Here is a 24,710-nt window from a genome sequence, read left to right as displayed (position 1 = left end):
CCACGTGTTTGTGAAAATGCCTCTATGAGTGTTAATCCTCATAAGTGTGATGACATGTTATTTGAATCTATGGGTGTTGTTGACAAACTCTTAAAGAAAAATGCTAAGAAGTTTCAAAAGAATTTGAGCAAGTTATTTTGTGAAAAGGAAGATTTGATTGCTAAACTCAATGAATCCAACAAATTAGTTGAGAAATATAAAAAACTTGCTGAAATTTCTCATGAAAAGCTGAAAGAGTTTGAATGTTTGAATATGGACTTGGATGCTAAACTTGTTTTGTCTAACAAACTTGTTGATGATCTTAAATGTGAAAATGAATCTCTTAAGATGCATGCCAAGTGTTTGATTGCTGAACCTATTGTTAAAAAGGATGAAAATATTTGTTGCAATCATGTTGTTGTACCCGATTTTGTGTCTGTTGTGTGTTCTACCTCAAAGGACAAATCGGTGTACATTCCTCCACACAAAAGAAATCAAAAAGTGGAGAGAAAGGCTCTTAAGCCTAAGCCTCTATTTAGGTCCCAATCTAGGGAATTGAGTGGATCTAAGTTTGTTCCTATTTGTCACCATTGTGGTGCCTTTGGTCATCTAAGACCTCATTGTTCTAAATTTCAAGCTCTTAAGAGAATCAAAAGAAAAGAGAAACTTGAGCTTTTTGGAAGTTATGCTAAAAAGAGTAAACCGGTTTTGAGTGAAAATAGCATGTTGTTAAAGAAAATATTTAATGCTCTTAACTCCTTGACTATGTGCATCTCCGGTTCTCATTCTTCCAACCCTCGTCTCACTTCTCTTGAGACACTCATTCCAAACAATCGTTCCGTTTGGATGAGGAAGGGTTCCTATGGTTGAGCCTTTGCTCTTTTGGTCCTTGATCTAATTCTTTCGATCTTTGTAGGACCCTTCATGCATTAAATGTCATAACTTCATGCATTTTGTGCATCTTGCATCTATTTATATGCATTGTTTTGTTTTTGATCTTACTTTTATATTTCAGTTTTGTGTGAGTAAAAAATCCAAAACCACATAAAAAGTGAAAAATTCAAAAAGTTTGATCGTATATGTTTAAGCACATATCACATGTGAGTTTGGCCTTGTACCTTTGTACAAATGGCTTTGTGCATTTTCGAGCTTAGCTTGTTATTTTTGCACTTATATCTTTGTGGGAAAAATCTTGACATCTTTGTGTGATTGTTGTAAATCGATCTTCAAGCTTGTCATGAATGATTAGTCAATAGTCATGTTGGTTTTGATACATGCGTAGACTTGTGCTTATATCTCTTCCCACTTTTTTATTTTTATTGCTTAAAGAGCTCAATAAATGTAAATCTCAAAATGAAAAGAGATAATGAGCTGCAAAAGCCGTCGCATATACTAGTATTCGACTAGGAAAAAGGGAAAGCGACTTATATGAAAATGTATGATGCCTAAAAAGCCAAAAGCTTGTTCATCAAATTGAAATATCATAAATTTCAGGCATCAATCTCAAAATGAGATGTTTTGATTCAAAATGATCAAATGTTATGAATTGTAAAGAAGCCAAATGAAAAGCTTCAATCTTATGTAATCATTTTCTTGTGGGAGGTCATATATGTTCATTTCTATAATTGAGATAGACCACTTGACTTAGTACTAGTTGTGTATGACTTGATTGAATTGATCATTGAAGCTTCACTCTAGACTAAGGACTATTTCACATTTGATACACACACACAACACACATGCCTAATGTTCAATGAATGTCTTATTCATTTGTTAGATTGTACTTGTCTAAATGTGATGTGTGTGTGCTCAATCTTATATGGATTAATCCAAAAAGATTTTTGATCATTTTATATGTTTTTGGAAGTGATTTTTATCACTTTTTGTGTTTATGTTTAGTGCTTACTTTGTTTTTCAATGTTTAAACATGTTCTGAATTGAAAAACAGGTGTCAGAGTTTTTCGCGGCTCAGCTGGCGACTCGCCAGTCGCGAAACCCCAGTCGCGAGTTCATCCAGAAGCTTTTGGCGGCTCACTCGCGGCTTGCTCGCGGCTCACTCGCGACTCGCGAAAATTTTCGCGACTGAAACTCGCGGCTCGAGGCTGAAACTCGCGGCTCGCGGCTGAAACTCGCGGCTCGCAGCTTGCTCGCGACTGAAACTCGCGACTCGCCCAGTCGCGAATCACCCAGAAACAGCTTTTTAATGGGCTTTTTGTGGGAAACTTGTTTTAAACCTCTCTCATCCTCTCTAAAACCCCTCTTTCAATATTTTTACATCAAAACCCAACCAATTTGAATGGTTTTTCATTCCATTAACATTTCTAAGGTAATTATAAATTCTTTTCATTATTTTTGATCCTTGGATTATGTTTTGGAGAGTTTTGTGCTCTTGGTTGGGATTTTTATCATTGGGGTTGGGAAAACTTAATTTTTGTCAAATTTCTTTATGGGATTGGTTTCTTTTGTTGATATGCATTGGATGTTGGCCCCTTGTGGCAGAAAGAACATGTATTAAGGGTGGATTTCATGATGTTCACGCATTGTTTCACATTATTGTTCATAGTGTGCATGCTAGGTGTTTGATAAAATGCCTCTTAGACATTTTCTCGCTTGTTTGGACTCCGATGAGTACCAAACTTTGGGGTTTCTCATGTTTCCTCATTAGGAACATGTTTGGTTCATTAGTTGTGTATTTTGCACACTTTGCCCCACATGTGCATTTTTCATGCATTGGTCATGCATTGCACTTAGCCACCTCTTGCACACACCTTTGCTACCCTTGTCATGCATTGGTCTTTACTTTATTTCTTCATCCTAGCATGTCATGGTTACCTTATGCTTTGTAGCATGTTACTTTGTCTTAGGTTTGAGTTTCATTTTCTCATTCATCTTGCACCCCTCATGCATCATTATCATTGTTTGTTCATTCATCTCTTGCCCTCTTTTCTCCTTGACCCTTTGTCTATTCCTGACAAAAAGGGGGAGAGTATACTCTAGAGAGTATATCGGAGTGTTTTGTCATTTCTATATGACTCTTGTTATGACTCTTGTGCACATCCTTAGGGGGAGAAATTCTATTTCTCGTGCACATTTATAGGGGGAGAGATTTTCCATAGTGGAGATGCATATACCAAGGGGGAGAAGACATTGTGTTATCTTGAAAACTTTGTTCTGTTTGTTTTCTTGTTGGCTTTATGGTGCTTTGAGTTATGCTTTATTGTTCTCATTGCATCATGTTTGTGCTTTGGACATGCATTTATCCCTATGCTATTGTGCTTCTTTGAATGCATGTTCGTACGATCATTTGCTTTGCTATGTGATCATTGTAGTCATTTCTATATGACTGTTTTGGTGTATGATCAAGTTGCTCACATGTTTCACATCTTGTTTACTTGATCGCAATTTACTTGTTACATTATACTTGTCCTTTTATTACTTGCTTTACCTTGAGGGTCTAATGTGTTTTGTGCAAGTGTTTCAGGTTACAAGTATATATGTTCTAAGTGCATCACAACTTCTCATCATTTTGAAGGGAAGAAACTTTAAGCACTTTTAGTTTATATTGTTTAAGTTTTTATTCAATATAATGTGCTTTGTACCCATGTTGCTTTTGTAAGCTTTTAGGGTTTATTACTTGTAGGCTTTATGGTTTGTACCATGCTTTATGCAGCCTCTATGATTTTGTTAAATCAGTACTTCTATCCAAATGTCATGCATTTACTGGTTAAGTACTCTCACTCTTGTGCCCTTGTAGGATTGTTCCTAGATGCGTATACCTTGTGTATTATGCATTGGTTGAGTGTTGAACATACAAGTGTCTTGCCTTGTGCTTGTCAACTTGTATGTCCTTGTGTTCATTCCAAGTGTGAATGAGCACTGTGATCACTACCTTGTGGTGTTCACTTGGTTGATCAAGCCATGGTTTGTTTCTTAACTCCATCTATGCTTGATCACATATTGCCTGCTTCATATGCATTTCATGCTTTTCTGCATACAATGATCATGGTGTATTGTTGTGTTTCAGGAGATTCATGTTCATATGATTCAAGAGCTGCACAGTTTTTAGATTTAGGTGTGAGTGAGTTTTGCCATTGTTCCCAAACTCACATTTAAGTCTAGAGTCTGTTTTAGGGTGTTTTGTCATGGAATAGCCAAAGGGGGAGATTGTAAGGTTGAATTTAATCAACCATGTGTTGGCTTTATTCCATGACAAATTTGCTTGTAATATAGCACTTAGAAACCTTGTATTTAGGTGGGAATCATGTAAGGGTAGTGTGTGAGAGAGTGTGAAGAAATGCTCAAGACAGTGCAGTGAAGCAGAGACTTGCGGCTAGGACTCGCGGGTGGCTCGCAGCTTGCAAGCCGCCAAAAGTTGCTCACGTGCAGAGCATGCAGGGGAGTTGAACAGTCACGCCACCTGGAGCACTACACGACAAAAATCCAGACTGGCCATTAAGTTAGCTCGCGACTTGAACTCGCGACTCAGTCAAGTCGCGAGGTCAAGTCGCCAGCCAGCCCTGTTTTTGGAAAAACTGACTCTTCGTATTCCATTCTCACACCAGTATAAATACCCCTCATTCCCACAAGATATGTGTGGCTATTCAGAAAGAAAAACCCTAAGAGAGGTTTCTTTAAAACACCCACCCAATTAGAGAGAGCTACTCATTCTTAGAGAGAAATCTTTGTAGTCTCTTCTCATTCCCTCTCTCATTGTCATACCTATTGAGAGGAGATTTTTATCCAAACACTACCCACACCCATTTAGAGTGTTGAGTGTTTTTGGAGTTTTGGGAAGCATTGGAAGATGCCAAGGATGGCGGATGCTATGGTTTAGTAGCGGAATCCGGTAAGCTAGAAAAGAAAAAGGTTCGGCGCAACCTCGTTGGAGCAAGAAGCTTGGAGGGCTTAGGTACATCGGGTAGATTAGGCTTGGAGGGTCTATTGCTGTTCATGTATCCCAACTACATTTTCTAGTGGATTATTGACCGCTTGGAGGGCGGCGGAGAGGTTTTACGCCGAGGGCTTCGGTTTCCTCTTCGATAACACATCGTGTGTTGTCCTTGTGTTTGCATCTCTCTTCCCTTTGTCTTTGCCTTTTATTTTCTGCTGTGGATGTGTTTTATAATTGGCTTAGATTGATTTCCAATTCTGTTTATAGCTTATGTTCATTTTCCGCACACTAGTTGTTTGTCATTAAGCTTGAATTGGTTAATTTGTTTTTGGGGGTCAAAACGTTCAAGGGTGTTTATACACGTTTTTGAACTTTCAGCTTGAATCCCTTGTGCTCCCAATTCTAGATTGTTTCCAAATGATGGTTCCTTCCTTTCTAATCCTCATGAGTACGGGAGTTTGGTTGGTTCTCTTCACTATTTGACCTTCACAAGGCCCGATCTCAGTTTTACAATGCAGCAGGTGTGTCAATTTATGTCTGCTCCTATTGATGTTCACTTAATTGCAGCTAAACGAATTCTCAGGTATGTTAATGGCACATTGACCTATGGGGTGTTTCTTTAACCTGGTCCAATCTCCCTTTCAACCTTTTCTGATTCGGATTGGGCAGGTGATCCTTATGATAGGTGTTCAATCATTGGTTATATGGTCTACCTTGGTTACAAACCCATTACTTGGAGTGCCAAGAGGAAAGAAACTGTGTCTAGATCTTCTACTAAATCTGAGTATAGAGCATTGGCCTCCACTGCAGCTAAGCTTTCATGGCTTCGATAGGTGTTGAAAGATCTTGGTATTTTTCTTTCCTCGCCTCCTAAACTCTAGTGTGACAATGTCTTTGCCCTTGCAATTGCATCAAATCCCATTTTTCATGCTTGAACCAAACATGTGGAGGTTGATTACCAATGTAAGGTTGAATTTATTCAACCATCTAATTGGCTTTATTCCGTGCCAAATTTACTTGTATTTCAGCATTTAGTCACCCTGTATTTAGGTGGGCTTGTTGTAAGGGTAGTGAGTGAGATAGAGTGAAGTTTGCTCAAGAGTGTGTAAGAAAACAGAGACTCGCGGGTGACTCGCGGCTGCAAGCCGCCAGACGCAGCACACGTGCCAAGCATGCCGGAAGATGAACAGTCATGCTAGCTGGAGCACTACAGGACAAAACAGGACAACTGGCCATACGGTTATCTCGCGACTGGATCTCGCGACTTAGTCAAGCCGCGAGCCACCCCTGTTTTGTAAAACCTGACGTTTCACATTCCTCTCCCACTCCAGTATAAATACCCCTTTTACCCACGATTGTAAGAGAGCTTCCAGAGAGAATTTTGAGAGAGAAACCCTAAAGAAAAACAAGATTGATTCACCCACAATCTATACATTAGAGTCTCTTCAAATTCCTCAACTCTCTTTCTCTCCATTGTCAAATCCTTGAGAGGCATTTTACCAAACCTTGTTCTCACCATAATCATCACTGTGAGAGAGCTGTTTGGATTTCTGGGAAGCAGTTAGGAAGGAACCAATCTTCATTGGTTGATGCTACAGTCTAGTAGCGGAATCCGGGAAGCTAGAAACGAAAAAGGTTTGGCGCAACCTCGTTGGAGCAAGAAGCTTTGAGGGCTTAGGTGCACTGGGTAGATTAGGCTTGGAGGGTCTATTTCTGTCCATGTATCCCAACTATATTTTCTAGTGGATTGTTTACCGCTTGGAGGGCGGCGGAGAGGTTTTACGCCGAGAGCTTCGGTTTCCTCTTCGATAACACATCGCGTGTTGTCTTTGTGTTTGCATCTTCCTTCCCTCTTATCTTTGCCTTTTATTATCTGCTGTGGGTTGTGATTTTAATTTGGCTTAGATAGTTTTTCCAATTCCATATTATAGCTTATGTTAATTTTCCGCACACTTGTTGTTTGACATAATGCTTGAATTGGTTAAGTTGTAATTTGGGGGTCTAAACGTTCAAGGGTGTTTATACACATATTTGAACTTTCAATTGGTATCAGAGCGGGTACACTGTTATTGGTTTCATTACCATTGTGTGATCCTTGACTCCCTTTTGAGATGGATCGGTCTCAATCCCTAAATGCACCTCCATATTTTGATGGTAGTAATTATGCTTTTTGGAAGGTTCGCATGAGAGCTTTTCTGTGTTCTATTGATGAATCTGTTTGGGATGCTGTTGAGATTGGTTGGACCAGACCTGAGGTAGCCAAATCCACATGGGATAAGGCAGCACTTGCTGCATCTAATGCTAACAGTAAAGCACTCAATGCTATTTTCTGTGGTGTGTCTCCAGATGAATTTCACAGGATTTCTCATATTACCGTTGCCAAAGAAGCATGGGAGATATTGGAAACCATCTATGAAGGCACGAAGAAAGTGAAAGACACCAACTTGCAAATGCTGACCACTCGGTTTGAGGAGCTCAAAATGAGTGAGGATGAGTCCTTTGACTCTTTCTATGGGAAGTTAAATGAGGTGGTTGTCAGCAAGTTCAATTTGGGGGAGAAAACGGAGGATTCTAAAATTGTAAGGAAGATCCTTCGATCATTGCCGGAAAGTTTTCATGCTAAAGTGACAGCGATTGAAGAGAGCAAGGACCTTGATGACATCAAAGTCCAGGAGCTGGTTGGCTCTCTTCAGACTTATGAGATGTCGCTGCCCAATCAACGAAAGAGTAAATCTTTTGCCCTTAAGACCATTAATGAGAAGGTGGAAAATCGTGACTCATCGGGAGAAGATGTGGTTGACAAAGATGTTGCATACCTTGTTAAAAATTTCAGAAAGTTCTTGAAATTCAAAAATAATGGAAAATTTGATGATAAAAGAAAATTCCAAAGTTCTGGAAGGGAGAAAAGGGAATTCAAAAAGAAAGATGGAAAAGAATCCCAACCTACACAAGGTGTCACTTGTTTTGAATGTAACGGGCATGGACACTTTAAGAAAGAATGTCCGAATTATTTGAAATCGAAAGGCAAAGTGTATACCACGACATTGAGTGACTCGGATTCATCTAACTCAGAATCTGAAGAAAACTGTGATGGAGAGGGGAACTATTCAGCTTTTATGACTATTGCTCATGTTGAGTCTTCAGACGAGTTGAATCTACTTGTACAAGACCTTGGAGAACATAGTGATGAAGAATCAATGAGAATTGTTGAAGAATCAGATGCTGAAGAAGATGAAAGCACAACCAATCTTCAAGAGAACTATAACTCACTCCTGGAGAAGTCGGATGAGTACACAAGGGTGGCCAAGGCTGCTGTAAGAAAAATGAAGAAGGCAGAGGAGGATTACAAAAGTCTCCTAATCCGATATAGGGAGGCCAAATGTGAGATAGAAACACTGAATGGTGAGCTGTCCGAAACTTACACAAAAGTGAGATTTCTTGAACAAGAGGTTGTGCAAGCAAATGCTAAAATAGAGAGGGTCATCACCAAGAAGCTAGATGATGTTATTTCATCTCAAAAGAGCTTTTCAGACAAATCCGGGTTGGGATATACCGGAGGAAGTAGCTCATCTGGAAATGTCACTAAAGAAGTGAAGTTTGTAAAAGCTAAAGATCCAGTTGCAGTTGACCTTACTGTTGAGAAGCTCAAAATGGAGGAGAAGAAGAATGTGGAGAACCAACGGGTGTTGAATCCCCGAAATCAGTATGTGGGCAGGTCTGAATCTCGTGTCAAGTCACGTCCACGACCACAAAGAGGTCTTAGATCAACTTATATGTGTCATCATTGCGGACTTCAAGGGCATACTCGACCAAATTGCCAAAAGCTGAGAGCAAAGAATAGTGCAACTCCTCAAAGGTCACGAGGACCTAGAAATGATAGAAGAGATTGGGGAGGTGAACAATCTAGAGATCAGAATGGTAATCCCGGAATGATGAACGTGATGAAGATGATTGGTGCATTCACCAACTGCTTGGAAAGCTTCTCACGAAGGTTTGAAAGCCCTAACTCCCATACCCAATCCTATAAGGAAATCACCCTAAACGCAAGTGACGTGTGGGTGAAAAAGGGTACTCATGCATAAGCATTACAACATGTCCATACATTAATACTTCCTATACTTTGCGACGATGTTTGTTTGTTTGCTTGTTGTTTTTTTTGCTGTTGGTTGTTTGCTTATCTATGTGTGCATACTTTTAATTTATTTTGTTTTTGATCAAATTATTTTTCTTCTAGTGTCAAAAATCCAAAAATCACATAAAAATTAGAAAATCAAAAAGTTTGATTGACATTGTTGAGCTTTTGTCTCAAAACCTGTTTTGCCTTGTACCTTTGTGCTAATGGCTTTGTGCATTTTTGAGCATTGCTTGTTTCTTTGCACTCATACCACTGTGGGAAAAATCTTGAAATCTATGTGATTGTTGTAAATAGATCATCAAACTTGTCATGAATGATTAGTGAATGGTTATGTTGATCTTGAGACTTGCATAGACTTGTGTCTATATATCTTCTTACTCTTTATTTTTGTTTTTGCTAAGAAGAGCTCACCAAATGTAAATCTCCAAATGAAAAGAGATATTGAGCTGCAAAAGCCTGTCGCACATTCTAGTATTCGACTAGGAAAAAGGGTAAGCGATCTTATATTAAAGAGAATGTTTATTCACAAAGCCAAAGGCTTGTTCATTAAAGTGCAATATCAAATATCACTCTCACAATGAGAGGTGATTGCCTTAAAAGATCAAAATGATCAAATGTTATGTTTGAAAGTAGAGTAAAATGTAAAGCTCCAAGATATGTTATCAAGTTTTTGTGGGAGGTCATATATACATATTTCTATAATTGAGATGGATCACTTGATCTAGTGCTAATTGTGTATGCCTTGGTTGAATTGATCATTGAAGCTTCACATTAGACTAAGGACTATCTCATTGTTGATATCCACACACAACACACAAGTTTATGTTCAATAAATGCCATATTCATTTGTGTGATTGTACTTTGTTGAAATGTGTTTTCACATGCTCAATCTTTGTTAATTCAAACACAAAAAGATTTTTGAGTGTTTTTAGGTGTTTTTGGAAAGTATTTTGTTTAAAAATCTGAAAATTTCAAAAACCCAGTTTTGCCCTGTTTTGTCAACTTAGTCGTGGGTAAGTCAAGTCGCGAGCCTCAGTCGCGTCTTCGCGGGTCATTTTTGGCGACTTGTTCGCGAGTGGAAGGTCCAGTCGCGAGGGTTACTCAGAGATTTTCGCGGCTCAGCTCGTGACTCACTCGCGGGTAGACCTTCCAGTCGCGAAAAACACTTAGAAAAATGTTTCAAACTTTTTTCCTTGAGTGTTTTGGCGGCTTGAATTGGCGACTTGTTGGCGACTTACTTCAGTCGCGAAAAACGCGTGTTTGGCAAAAATAGGGGCAGTTTTTAAATCTTGTTCAGTTTTTCCCTACAACTTTTGTGACTGTTCATCTTCTCTCTAAACTATCTCCTTCCCAAACACTCCGGGTATTCATTTTCAAATCTCATTGGTGCTTCATTTCTTATCCAAATCATCAAGAAAAGGTATGGGTCTTGTTTTCTTAATCTCATTTTACCTATTTCATGGATGTTTCTACTACCATTTGGATTGTTATTGTGTTCGAAACATTCCTCTCTTTGTGTGATGGGTATGGCTTGTTATGATTGTTGTTGTTTTCATCCGTTTTCATGTTGAGTGGTCACACTGTGCTTTTTCATTGTTCTGATATTTGCCTATTGTTGATTCTGAAAATCTTTTGTCAAATGGGTTTGGTATTTATATGACTTGCTCATTTCACTTGTTTGTGTGTTGATGTTGGTTTACGGCATTGGTTTCCTGTGATTCTATGTTAACATAATGTGTAGGGTGTTGGCATCTTGAAAGTATTCATTTACTAAATTTTTTTCTGAATGTTGAGTTTCACAGTCATGTGCTCTAGTTTGGGTGCTCTGTTACTTCATTTTGAAATTTTTTTTCTTGTGTTCATATCTTATGTGGCATGTTTTATGATATCTGTTCTTATGTTCGAATGCTGCATTTGTTTGCATATCATGGTCATGGTAAATTGTCGCATTGACAGTTATGTTTGAATTTGTCTCTCTATGCCTTTTTGCACTATCACCATTTTGCTGCACCTGTCATATTGTGCTCCTTAGTATTGATGGAAGTTTGGTTGGGTCTGCACTATCATCAGTTTGTATTTATTTATTGAAATGTCTGTTTTTTCTCTTCTATTTGCATCGAATCATGTCGATATTTATCTTGTGTGGTACTGCTGTTGGTTCTTTGCTGTGGGCCTATTCTCTTGCAGATGTCTCGCCGATCTTCCAGGGGTAAAGACATTGTTGCTGACAATCTAGCAACACCAGTTGCTAAAAGGACTCGACTATCATCACAGGCATCTCAAGACCCCAATGAGGAAAGGTTCAGAACTCCGCTTACCTCACACATCTACTCAAACATCTTTGACAAGTCAACTCTTATAGTGGAACGAGTGGTGGAATTTAACACCTTAGGGACCACTTTTATCCCTCGAATCTTTGAGAAAAGAGATTGGGCAAACTTGTTCGGGAACTTTGATGATCCAATGGATGAGCTGGTCAAAGAATGCTTCTCCAATGCAACTGATCTTGGACCTGAACTTATTTTCTGGGTCAGAGGAAAAGAGTTTGGCATTTCCCCAAACTCCATCGCAGATCTTCTCGGCATCACCAGACCTCAGAATGTGGATCTAACTCCATACGATGATCGAACTCCAGAGGTTGAAGAAATTCTACAAATCCTAGGATCCGATCATGAAGTATCCAATACAGGAACATCCATCAGCACCGCAAAGTTTGCACCAGAGCTGACCACACTGAAGTTGATCATGTTCACTAATCTCTACCCACTGTCCAACACTACATTCATCAATCTTGGGAAAGCTCTATTCCTTTGTGATCTTATTATAGGAGCCCCCATTGGTATATGTGCTCACATCTATTACACCTTGAGGAAGACCGCGGTTCGAATTGCAGCTCGAGGAATCATTCCATTTTGCAGTTTCATCATGAAGCTCATTCTTCGTGAAGGCATTGTTCCTCCTACAGATGGCAAAATGTTGACCCGTCAGCGTCCTATTTCCATGTACACTCTTCAAGCTAGCAGAAGTCACTCCTCTAAAACACCAAAGAGTGCACACATCTCTCCGGTTACTCCTTCTGCCCCTGAGTCAGAGACACCTGCACGTACCATATCTACTTCGCATGCTGTTCCTGAAGTTCCACAAGCTAGTATTTCGCAAGCACAGACTGATCCTCATATTGATAGAGTGGGCAGTTTACTTGAACAGATTCAGAAACGCATTGATGAGATTGTGACACTTCTCTACTCCACAAACAACCATGTCCAAATGCGTCTCGAGACTATGGAGAATCAGCTAGACGTTATTCAACAAAAGTTGGACGACAGTCTTTAGCTATTCGTACCAAAAAGGGGGAGAGCATTCAGTAAGGGGGAGAAAGTTCAAAGGGAAGTGTGCATAGTGATAGGGGGAGTACACACATACTTTTGACATACTTTTGTTTTTAGTCTTATCCTCTAAACTTATAGGTTTATGTTTTTGGACTTCTAGTGTTTATATGGGTTTGATACACTAGGTTTTTGGTGTATATTTGTTTCTAACTCATAACTTATACTATTGGTTTAATCTTTTATATATTTTATTGATGTTATTCAGGATATTTTGTGTTTGTACCCATGTGCTTATGTAAGCTTTTATGGTTAATGTTTTTATGCATATTTTGTAGGCTTTATGGTATGTACCTTGCTTAATGCAGCCTTTATGCTATGTTGAAATCAGTACTTTAATCTAAATGTCTTGCATTTTGATTTATGTACTGTCACTCGTGTGCCCTTGTAGGATTATTCCTAGATGCATATACTTAGTGTATTATGTATTGGTTGAGTGTTGAGCATACAAGCTTCTTGCCTTGTGCTTGTTAGCTTGTATGTCCTTGTGTTCATTCCAAGTGTGAATGAGCATTGTGATCACTACCTTGTAGTGATTACTTGGTTGATCAAGTCATGATTTGTTTCTTAACTCCATCTTTGCTTGATCACATATTGCCTGTTTCATATGCATTTTACGATTTTCTGCTTACAATGATCATGGTGTATTGTTGTGTTTCAGGAGTCTTATGTTCATATGATTCAAGTGCTTCACAGCTTCTAGAGTTAGGTGTGAGTGAGTTTTGCTCAACTATTCCCAACTCACAAGTTAAGTCTAGAGTCTGTTTTAGGGTTTTGCCATGGAATAGCCAAAGGGGGAGATTGTAAGGTTAAATTTATTCAACCATCTAATTGGCTTTATTCTGTGCCAAATTTGCTTGTATTTCAGCATTTAGTAACCCTGTATTTAGGTGGGCTTATTGTAAGGGTAGTGAGTGAGATAGAGTGAAGTTTGCTCAAGAGTGTACAAGAAAACAGAGACTCGCGGCTTGGCCTCGTGGGTGACTCACGGCTGCAAGCCGCCAGACGCAGCACATGTGCCAAGCATGCCGGAAGATGAACAGTCATGCTAGCTGGAGCACTACAAGACAAAACAGGACAACTGGCCATACGGTTATCTCGCGACTGGATCTCGCGACTTAGTCAAGCCGCGAGGTCAAGCCGCGAGCCACCCCTGTTTTGTAAAACCTGACGTTTCACATTCCTCTCCCACTCCAGTATAAATACCCCTTTTATCCACGATTGTAAGAGAGCTTCCAGAGAGAATTTTGAGAGAGAAACCCTAAAGAAAAATAAGATTGATTCACCCACAATCTATACATTAGAGTCTCTTCAAATTCCTCAACTCTCTTCCTCTCCATTGTCAAATCCTTGAGAGGCATTTTACCAAACCTTGTTCTCACCATAATCATCACTGTGAGAGAGCTGTTTGGATTTCTGGGAAGCAGTTAGGAAGGAACCAATCTTCATTGGTTGATGCTACGGTCTAGTAGCGGAATCCGGGAAGCTAGAAAAGAAAAAGGTTCGGCGCAACCTCGTTGGAGCAAGAAGCTTGGAGGGCTTAGGTGCACTGGGTAGATTAGGCTTGGAGGGTCTATTGCTGTCCATGTATCCCAACTATATTTTCTAGTGGATTGTTTACCGCTTGGAGGGCGGCGGAGAGGTTTTACGCCGAGAGCTTCGGTTTCCTCTTCGATAACACATCGCGTGTTGTCTTTGTGTTTGCATCTTCCTTCCCTCTTATCTTTGCCTTTTATTATCTGCTGTGGGTTATGATTTTAATTTGGCTTAGATAGTTTATTCCAATTCCATATTATAGCTTATGTTAATTTTCCGCACACTTGTTGTTTGACATAATGCTTGAATTGGTTTAGTTGTTATTTGGGGGTCTAAACGTTCAAGGGTGTTTATACACATATTTGAACTTTCAACCACTTTGTTCGAGAAAAGGTGCTTCACAAAGATCTTCAAGTCAAGCATATTGCCCTAGGTGATCAAGTTGCTGATGTTTTCCACCTCTCGTTTTGTTTTTCTCAGGTCCAAAATCATGGTCTCTGTTGACCCCATGGTTTTAAGGGGGGAAGTTAAGGTGAGTGTTGAAAGTCAAAGGCAAAGGCAGAATTTGAAAATAGAAGAAGAGTAACGACTATTTTCTCTCTAACGGACTCTTAGCCAAACCGTGTCGTGTTACTTAAGTGTATTTTGCCTTGAAGAGAAACGGTGTGTTTAAGTTAATAGAATGATGTCGTTTCATGACTCTTCTTCAATAGCAGTGACTCAAGACTTCCTCTGTTTTCTATCTCTGGTTGTGCTTGATGAGTCACTCTGTTCTAGCCTTGACCTTCAGTGAATCGTTGAGCCTCAAGCTTCCACAGTAACTGTTATCCAAGCTGTCATCCCTAATTTCACCGAGCAATAGTTGCAAGCTTGTTGTAATTCTGTTAGTACAGTTTTCTCTAGAAGATTCTTGATGTATTGTAATTATGCTCTATAAATAGAGCTGAGTATAATGTATTTCTTTGAGCTTGATTAATAGAATTTATCTCTCTCTCTCTCTTTTCTGTTACTCATTTTCCGCCATTGTTAACCAACTTGCAAGCTCCAAATCTTTCAATTTTAGTCATGTGCCTAAATCCTAATGCCTATTTGATAGGGTTGAGCTAGTCTTTATTAAATTCTAGTTGAGTCGTTGAGATATGTTGGAGATCTCGGGCTGAACTGATATGGCTTTGCGAGGTAAATAGAATTTGTTAATTTTGGTTTTTTTTTTTTTCTAAAATGCCTACAAGTTCTCAAATATATGCTTTTGTAGAGAAAAATAAGAATAATATTATAACATTTGAACATTCTTACTACCCAATTATTTTTATCATGTTGATGCTGCAAAATTTGAAATTATTATTTTACAGTAAACCCTTGTGATTGAGCTAGATTTTAAAAGCATGATGCACTGAAATATTTATGCTTTAAGCATGATTCTTGAAATTTACTTGTTAAATATGCACAAACTAGATTTTAAGAATGTTTTCATGTTTGATACCTTGATAAAGATGCATATTTTGTATGAGTTTGCAAATGAGTTTTTTGAGAATTGATACTTATAAAAGATATGTGTAACTATATATGATCCCTTGATGTGTTTTAAAGTCCTCAAGGAATCATGATTGGTTAGATTAATTAGTATCGTAGCTTAGTTCCAAAGAACTATGGTCCCAAAGAGAGGATAATGCACTTATTGTAACAATGTAACTCTAAAGGAGTTTTTACTGGTTATAGTTTCCGAAGGAGTCTTAAAGTTATCGGTTCCAAGGTCTGACACATATGATAAGCACCAATGGCATTCCACTTATGGTGTACCAAACACACCCAACCAATAATTATTAAATAGTCCCGGAGCACTGCTCAAAATTTCCCAAGTATTTTCCACCATGTACGGTGCGCAATGTACATGCATGTCAGCATGCGAGACCTTGCATCTAGCTAGACAGAAACAATCGAGGGCAACCACAATGCATAGAGAGTGATACAAGCTTTCATGGCTTATTAATGCAACGTGCCCATGACTATGATCACCTCTCTTGTTTGGGGGGGGGGGGGGGGGGGGGGGGGGGGGCATGTATGCCGTTTACGCTTTTCAATGTTTTCATGCGCATTTCTTGATATGATTTTCATATATATTTAACACATTTCAGAATCCTTTGCGTGTGTCCATATATAGTCCAGCCACTTGTACCATTAGGATCCGTTCTGTTATGTAAAACTATTCATTCAAGCAACTATTTGAACTGTACATTCACAGAGACCATGGGAAAAAGTTCTCACATTAAAATTAAAAAGCAATCAGTAGACTTTGGATTTGATCTTTATTGTCCATCGGAAAAGAAATGAAAACCAAAAATAAATAGATGAATCATAAAGACGTGCTACAATTCATAAACAACAAATCATGGAGGGGAGAGCTGGCAACTCAAAATCAAAGGTCAGTGGCATTGCCATGAAGTTTTGTCTCTAACATTTCTTGACAGATTAGCCCCATCATACGGTGGAAAGACAAAAGAGTGCCTAACTGTTGGACTGACATTTTTCCCATGACATTCCTTGCCACCATTTCTTTTTTCTTTTTTTCTTTTTTTTCCTTTAAATTCAATATATCATAGTAGAAAGCTGATTTCCTTACTGTTGCACCCATCTCCATCAACCTAAACTCTTGCTGGGTACTGAAACTGCTTGTATCATACTGCAAAGGTTAAAACAAAGCATAGAATTCATGCATGATTGATTATTAAACACCAAACCACTCTCCCCTTCCCCACTCCTGCAAGCTAAATACAGAAAGAAAAGGGAAGAGAGAAAATTTTTATCTAAGATTAGTACCTTGAGAAATTCAGCTTCATGTTCAGATTCTTTTAGTGGATCCAGGCCACAGCCTGAGGTGTACCTGTCTCTTGTGAGAGATAAACTTCGACCAATGAGTTTTCTCTTCTTCTCCACTTCTCGTGTGAACAGTAAAGGTCTTGGCACGCACACAGAGCTTTCAAGCTTCTTCTGATAAAAAATTATTGCCTTCACAAACTCCTATACAAATTTTAAGCAATTTAGACAAGAGTGAATGATGCTAGAAATATTACAATTTTTTTAACATTGAATTTACCAGCTAATGTGTTAATTTTAAATAAAAGATACAAATAATAATAATAATAATATGACACTGATCATAATCATAGTCGCATCAATTAATTTCTAAGCCTTTTGTAATAAAACTTCAAATCTTTAGCTTTTTTCTTCAGATAATTCAAAATATGATTCATTAACTTCATAGTCCCTACATATCTTAAAACAAAAATGACACATATCTATTACCTGATAAGTAGATGAGCATCCAGGATAGTCAAATTCTTGAGAATTTTCTAGTCTCATTCGTTCTGGATGAAATTGTAATCCCACTATAAATTTACCCTCTTGTGGATTATATGCATTTGGGTCATAAAACCCTTCAACCAATCCATCGGGAGAAAAAGCCATGGGAACAAAGCGCTCGGCTAATCTTTTAACTCCCTGATGGTGATAACTGTTCACTAAAATCTCCACACTCTCCTTTTCCAAAGAATCCTTGAACCAGTGATGCAAAGGAGTGCCATCCACTACCTTAATGACATGACGATGCCCATCATAGTCTTCATAGTTAATGTGTGTCACATTGTGATCAACTGGGAATTCTTTTGAAATTTCAGTGTCTATGTCTTGTTAAAGGGTACCACCACATGCAACATTCAGGATTTGAGAACCTCTACAAATTCCCAAGTATGGTATGTTCCTTTCAAGACAAATTTTCACTAGTTTCAATTCAATCAAATCCTTTTCTTTGTCTATGGCAGTATCACTAGCATGATTTTTCTTGATTTCCTCAAGCTCTTCTGATGAAAGACTAGACGTTTCTTTCTCATAGAGAGAGGGGTCAATATCTTCTCCTTCACAAAGAAGAACACCATGTATGGGCTCAAAGCTTTCCAACAACTTGTCTACTCCGGAAACTCGTGGAACAATCACAGGAACTGCTCCATAGCCAACTATCAAATCAAGATGATATTCACCTGAAAGAAAATATATTTCATGTAAGCTAGAGAGGAAGACCAATATAGTTCATGTAAATGATTTTAGAATATAACGTTCACATAAAAAAATAAAAATAATAAAAAACTCATACCAACAAAATCTACAAATTTGTTTTTACGAACTGTTCTTCTGGAGACAATAAGCACACGAGGTTTAACCACTGAATTGGCAACCATGGATGAAAACCTGAAATGAGATGATACGTTTTAAACTATAGAGATTGAAGCTTGATAATTTCCTTCATTATTAATAGAAAGCTGAGACCCCCGGTATATGATTTGCGTGTTACACTATTACTAAGTTTGCAAATCTTTAGGTTTTCTTTGTTATTATTTCACGTGACATATTTAGTAGTCTTGCACCCATGCTTCTTTGAGTTCAAATCTTTTGTCACATTTTATCTGTTCCACTCTATACTCCACCAATAAACACATGTCACGTGTCCACCTATTTAATTAAATTTGACTTTTCTTATTTTAATTATCTAAAATAAAATAACACCTCACATTGGCCATCACCACCCACCATCAACCTTCGTCGGCACCGTCCTCTGGCCGCCGTCCGCCTACTACCGGCCTCTGACGTCGTCAGCATCGCCGGCCATGGCCAATCCACCTATTTAATTAAATCCAATCCCATCCCCACTGTTCCTTTCAAACCCATCAACTAGGTGAAACCCATGTTTCAAAGTTCAAACCCAAGCCAATATCATCACCTTCAACCCAACACCACCACCATCAACCTTCATCGGTACTAGTTGACGGCGCCACCAACATCTCTGGTCATTGCCAAGCATCATCTCTGGTCCGCACCAACCACCATAGCTGAAACCCATGTTTCCAACCCATGTTTCATCACCATAGCTAAAACCCACATTTCAAACCCATTCCTCATTCTCATTTTTGTTTTCTCTTCCTAGTCTCCTGGACTACTTTTCTATTTTTGCTCTTTAATTTTCATTTTCATTTTCTTTTATTTCCTGATTTTTATACTATTACCGAACCCATTTTGTGTTAGTTCTCTTTGATTTATTTTGTTGTCTTTGGTTGATTCAATGATTTAGTCTCTCTTTGGAGTTTGGTTATTAGGATTTGATGATATTGGCTTGGGTTTGAAACATGGGTTTCTGGTTGGTCGGTTTGAAAGCAACAGTGGGGATGGGGTTGGATTTAATTTAATAGGTGGGTTGGTCGTGGCTGGCAATGCTGACGATGTCGGAGGCCGGCAGTAGGCGGACGGCGGCCGAAGGACGGTGCCGACGAAGGTTGATGGTGGGTGGTGATGGCCGGTGTGAGGTGTTATTTTATTTTAGATAATTAAAATAAAAAAAGTCAAATTTAATTAAATAGATGGGCACGTGGCATTTGTTTATAGGTGGAGTATAGAGTGGAACAGATAAAATAGGACAGAAGATTTGGACTCTGCTTCTTTAGTTATTAGAAAGATCCTTACAAGTTACAACTTGGATAATCACTAACATGACCACGTGTAGGAAGTGATCAATAGTGCAACATAGGCAAAATTGACTAGATGTTGACCTCAAATATTGGAGAACTCTATCCGTTGAAACTTGAATCAAAAAACATTATTCGATACTTTTTGCAAGAAACATACATGTAGGAAGGGTGTTACATATCACGATTACATAAAATTCTCATAACATTGAGGGGTAGGTAATTGCTTTCTCATTATATTAAACAAATATGAATTAGTGCATTTTCTCAATCAAAAAAAAAAAAAAAAATTGTGCAATTTGAAATGCAACACGTGTAACATTAATTTAAACCAGCAAAAGAATTAATTAAGTATTAATGATGATTATCTTTTTGATTGTCACTTAGAGCATGAGCACCAACTGTTGAAAAATATGTCATTTTAACTCATCAAAAAAGCTTTTATTATTTTAACATACCATTTTACACTTCACTCTATATCACATCTTTTATTCTTCAATTCTGTACATTAAAATAATATATATATATATATATATATAACACATTAAAATAATATTAACTAATAACTTAACCCGATACAAAACACAACCAGTGGGCAACACACGACCACCACCTAACAACCAATAACCACCACCACCAACCAACAACCACATCCACAACCACCGCATCATCCACAACCCAAAACACTACTCAAAACGAACCAAATTAAATCCAACTAAATAATCACAACAAACCCACAGCCACAATTGCTAGAAACCCACAGCCACCACCACCACAAACCAGATTAAAAAATAAAAACAAATAGGTAAGAAAGGCATAGATATCTAGTAGTGTTGGTGTAGACACTGCATTTTGTACCCCTTACAACTCGAACCCTTGTTCCCTAATAATACCCGAACTCTAAGGCCCAAGGCTAGTTTAGAGTCCAGTCAAATATCAAATTGACTTGAGGAGTGTTAAAATGAAAAATATAACTTTTTAAATGAGCAAAAATCTATTTTTAGAAATAAATTACCAAAGAGGCCCTCAGCCCACGTATGTGGATAGCAGCTTGCCTACATGGGCCAAAGCATGCGTACGTAGGCTCACTCCTATGTACGCAGCTAGGATTTCAGAAGGATAAAAAAAAAATGCAAATTTTCTGCAATAATGGCTGAGATTTGAAATGAATCTCATATCGTCAGGGAGCCATTCCAAACCCCCTTTTTTTTTTTCAATTATATAAAGCCTTACATGGTACATTTTCAAAGGACACAAAAATCTCACTAGAAAAATACAAGATTCATTAGAAAATAGTGAATCAAAAGGGAGTTTTTCATAAAACACCCTCTAGTCAGTTTTGTTTGATTGAGACCTTTTCTGTCCCCAATCATTTTAGTTTAACATTGCTAATAACTTTCTTATTGATTTGTAAATAGATTTGACTGAGGGGAACGGTTAAAAATCAAGTCTAGGAGCTTTTTGCTTTAAGGTATTCATTTTAGCTTTCTTTTCTTTTCTATCTTTCTTTTGTCATTTTAATATGTTTTTCTTGTTTAGTTTCTATTTATATATTCTTGTTTAGCTTAGCTTAATGTTTGTTTGACATTTATAAGCATGCTAGGTTGTTAGACTTATGTTTTTCTTTTATGCTTTGCTTTTCTGTTTCGTGATCTGGGTTAGGGTTTTTGAACAACCCTGCACACGCATGTCATAAGCATGCATACGTAGGCCAAATCCTGCATTCATACGCAAGTCAAATCCTGCGTACGTGGGATTTGGCTTGCGTATGCAGGCCTCTATCTGCATATGCAGGCATTTGCCTAAAAACCCTAATTTGGATTTCTGTTTTGTTTGGTTTGCTTGTTTCACATATTTTGCCTCTGTTTAAGTCCTTTTTACATACATATCTGTATCTGAGTCCCTGTTTCATATGTTTTATTTGCTTGTTTGTTTAACTTGTTAGATTAGGGTTTTCTTGTTTAAGATGCTATGTACATGCATTCATATGCTCATACATGATGTCATAGGTGCTGTGTTGCTGAAAGGTAAGTAAAGGTAAGTAAAGGTAAGTCATGCATTGATATGAACATGCATTTGATGATGTATATTGTTTGAATATTCATTTTATGTCTTTTAATTCCAATCACATGCTTTATGTAATTTTGTGATTGCCATGATACCTTGCTGCCATGATTGAGTTGCTACCTTGTTTTAAATGTATGATATGATAGGGTTTTCACATGCTAGATAAATGCTAGGGTTTGTATATGTGTGTGGTTTGGTTTCTTATTGCTTTATGGATGGATATGTATGTGTTTTGGGATGAATGATGTCATCTTTTATACTTAGATGTATGCTAGTGTGTGTGTGAGTTTAGAATACAAATATTGAACATGATTTTATCGAGGTTAAGACATAAGACACATTGATGGGAGGCCAATCTTAGGGTTGGGCGATCTTAGGTGCCTAACACCTTTCCAAGAACGTACCTAAACTCCGAATCCATATCTCTAGTAGTAAAATCAATGGTCCTTTCTTGAGAAGACGCTATATATATGGTTCTTAAACCATTGCAAAAACTAGGTGGTGACTCCAACACTTTCTGTTGTGTCCACAGGAGGCTTTCATTGTCGGTGGTGGTGGCTTTAGATCGGCAATAATGGCTCAAATCAGCTTCATACCGTGGCTGAGATAGGCACCAAATAGGCGGTGACTGCAACTTCATGCTATGGCTAAGATGGGTTCAGACTGAGGTGGCATGGCAGCTTCAGACCAAGGTGGTGATGGCAGCTTCAAACAAGAGGCGATGGCAACTTCAAACCAGCGGCAATGGCATTTTCAGACCAAAATCGATGGCAGCAGCTTGATCGATGAGGGAGGCAGAGAGGAGAAGAGGGAAGAGATAAAAAGAGAGCAATCGGAGTGGATTGGAGAGAGCGAGAGAGAGAGAGAGAGAGTAAATATACAAGGAGGGAATACAAAAATAATAAATTTTTTAGAACATAGCTACAGTGTCATCCTATTATTAGCATGGCACTATAGCATATTGCAAATAAATATGGCATTTGAAACACCTTATGCAGCATGTTTTTTAGTGGTTGGCATTTGGCACAATTGATGTTAATGCTCTTATATCATTTTTTTATTTTTTTTTTAAAAAAAAAACCAGAATATCTGAATTGCATACAAATTACAATAATCTTTTGATTATATAGTGACTTCATCGTTTGTTTAATAATGGTTTTCAATATAATTTTACTTGTGCCTTACTACAAATTATTTTATACAATATATCATAATTCATATCTCAAATCTTTTGACCACAATTATCTTGTGGATTACATGACATTCTCTTTTGGAAATGGGTGTAGGAGGAACGACAGTTTGGCATTTTTGGTTTACTTGTTAACTCGTTATCCATTATTTTAGTTTCCCAAGAGCACAGCATTTTCGAAAATTATTCATGAGATAACTGTAGGGATGGCCATACCCATTGGGTAATGGATATCCAACCCTACCCAATCCAAATGTTTAGGGTAATACCCGGTTCTTCATGGGTAGAACTTAACCGAGTAGGGTATGGATATTATCCAAACCCGACCTGTATTTAAAAAAAAAAAAAAAACCTCTCTCACTGTCACTCACACCCGCTGATGAGAAACCACAACAACAACAACAGCAATCACAATAACTACTTGGAGGAGAGATTCAATGGAAGAGATTTCCTATTGAAGCGGTCGTACTTGTTTGGATTCGAACGGAATTTAGCGTCGGAGAGAATGGTGATGGAGCCAGCAACAACGTCACCATGGCAGTACAAAAGAGGAAATTTCTGGGGCAAACGACCATCGGCATTTGGATCCATAACAAAGCCTAGAGTTTTCTCATTTTGCTACTACAGAGGAATGAAATCATCGTTTTTTCGATGAAGAGGATTCTTCCTGTTATCAGAAAGATTCGCCGGCTCTAGCAACGGTCTCGGAGGCGGATCATCAAGAAGAATGAAATCAACAACGAGCCTGATGTTCATGAGATCTTTGATGGCCGTCGTCGGAGCAGCAGCATTCTCGTTGAGCTGGTTACAATGTGGAGATCCTGAGGCGCTACCAGGGGCGGAGTCAGGGGGGGTCGAGAGGGGGCACTTGCCCCCCCTGACCCTGCCCAAAATTTTCCTTTTTCATGTATCAAAATTTTATATTCATATCTTTTTTTACTTTATTAATATTTTTTAAAGTTCAAAATTTATAAATAAAAAAAAATGATAAAAAATAAACTTAAATAAAGAAGAAAAAGTCTTAATTGAAGAGATGAAAATACCATCCCAAAAAAAAAAAAAAGTTTCCTTTCAAAAGTATTAAGCAATAAAATTTGGAAACAATTACATGAAAAATTCCATAAAATATATAAGGGGATTATTTTATTGGCTATATATTAAAAAAAAAAACTAATAAAATATACAAAATATAATGATATGCAATGATTTTAGGGGATCTTTCAATATTGAATGATCACTTACTATTCATATTACTGGCATTTAATTGTCAAGTTTGGTTAATATTTTGTATATATGATGCATATGTTGTATGCTACATACACAATATGTATTTGTTTATGGAAACACATGTATATTAGTTATAAATTTTGCCCCCCCTAAGGTCAAATCCTGGCTCCGCCACTGGGCGCTACTGTCACTAGACAGATTCAACAGGAGGTAAGATTAATAGAAATAGTAACAGACCAACGGTGTCGGAGGCAGATCATCAAGAAGAGTGAAATCAAAGACGAGCCTGATGTTCATGAGATCTTCGGTGGCCGTCGCCGAAGTTGTAGCACTCTCATTTAGCCGGTTATGATGTGGAGATCCTGAGGTGCTACTGTCACCGGACAGATTCAACAGGAGGTAAGATTAATAGAAATAGTAATAGACCAAAGAGTGGGAAAAAATACACGTGGAGGGGTAATAATTTAAGTTAAAATGTTTTGGATTAAAAAAAAAATTAAATAGGTTTCGGGTAGGGTATGGATATCCATGGATAATATATCTGGGTAAGATTCGGGTATGGATACTAATGGGTATTAATATTCGGGTATCCATGGGTAAAATTTTCGGGTAAGGTATGGGTATACCTGATCCATACCCCACCCATGGCCATCCCTAGATAATTGTCTTGTTTAGTAGAACAATACATGATATATGGATTTTGCTAATATGTGTCTTAAGGGCGCACAATAATTAATTATTTTCGGAAAAAAAAAATGTCTCAAGAATTGAAAAAGTATTAATAGCTTTT

General features: G+C 38.0%; 1 pseudogene; it reads right to left on the bottom strand.

Annotated features, from left to right (window-relative positions):
* Positions 1 to 16,343: 16,343 nt before the first annotated feature.
* On the bottom strand, positions 16,344 to 18,159 carry LOC115975055 (annotated as a pseudogene).
* Between the last annotated feature and the right edge of the window lie 6,551 nt (positions 18,160 to 24,710).

The sequence above is a fragment of the Quercus lobata genome, chromosome 2 (genome assembly GCF_001633185.2).
Source record: "Quercus lobata isolate SW786 chromosome 2, ValleyOak3.0 Primary Assembly, whole genome shotgun sequence".
Classification (NCBI taxonomy): Eukaryota; Viridiplantae; Streptophyta; class Magnoliopsida; order Fagales; family Fagaceae; genus Quercus; species Quercus lobata.
The sequence above is the reverse complement of the archived record's forward strand: the minus strand, read 5'-3'. Positions and strand labels throughout refer to the sequence as shown.